Raw genomic sequence first — 1,013 nt, forward strand, 5'->3', positions numbered from 1 at the left:
AAATTACTTCATATATAAAAACACTTTATATATAAAAACATTTCATATAAAATTATTTCTTATATTTATATGTAAAAATATTTCATATATATTTCCTGTTTAAAAATATTTCATATGTGAAAATATTTCACACATAAAAACATTCCATATGTAAAAATATTTCATATATAAAATATTTATGTATAAAAATATTTCCTATTTTAAACATATTTCATATGTAAAATTATTTTAAATGTAAAAATATTTTATATGAAAAAGTATTTCAAATATAGCATTATTTCTTATATAACCATATTTCTTACATGAAAATACTACATAGATAAAAATATTTCATTTGTAACTATATTTCATCTATAACTATATTTCTTCTATACCTATAGTTCATATACATTTTCATACTTACATACATGTTTCCCAAAAAAAAGTGTATCACACATAAAGACGTTATTCAAAATAAGATGTGTTCAAAGACTTGTTTCAACATAAAGATTTATTTCATACATAAAGACGTGTTTCAACATAAAGATAAGCTTTACATATATAGATGTGTGAACATAATTACTTTATTCAACATAAAGACATGTTTCACACATAAAGGCGTGTTTCACACTAAAAGTCGTGCTTCTTGCATAAAGACATGTTTCAGACAGAAACACGTTTTTCACACATAAAAAGGTCTTTCATGCATAAAGACGTGTTTCAACATAAGAACGTATTTCACACATAAAGATGTGTTTCACACACAACTATACGTTTCACATATAAAGACGTGCTTCAGACATAAAGATGATCACACGTAAAGGAGTGTCACACATAAAGACGTGTTTCAACCTAAAGATGAGTTTCAACATAAAGAAATATTTCAACATAACGACATATTTCATACATAAAGACATGTTTCACATTAAGAGACGTGTTTCATGCATAAAGATGAGTTTCAAATGAAAAGAAAAGTTTCACACATAATGTGAATTTCACATATAACGGCATGTTTCACATGTAAAGTCGTTTTT

This window comes from Trichechus manatus, unplaced genomic scaffold (genome assembly GCF_000243295.1).
Source record: "Trichechus manatus latirostris isolate Lorelei unplaced genomic scaffold, TriManLat1.0 scaffold00020, whole genome shotgun sequence".
Taxonomy (NCBI): domain Eukaryota; kingdom Metazoa; phylum Chordata; class Mammalia; order Sirenia; family Trichechidae; genus Trichechus; species Trichechus manatus.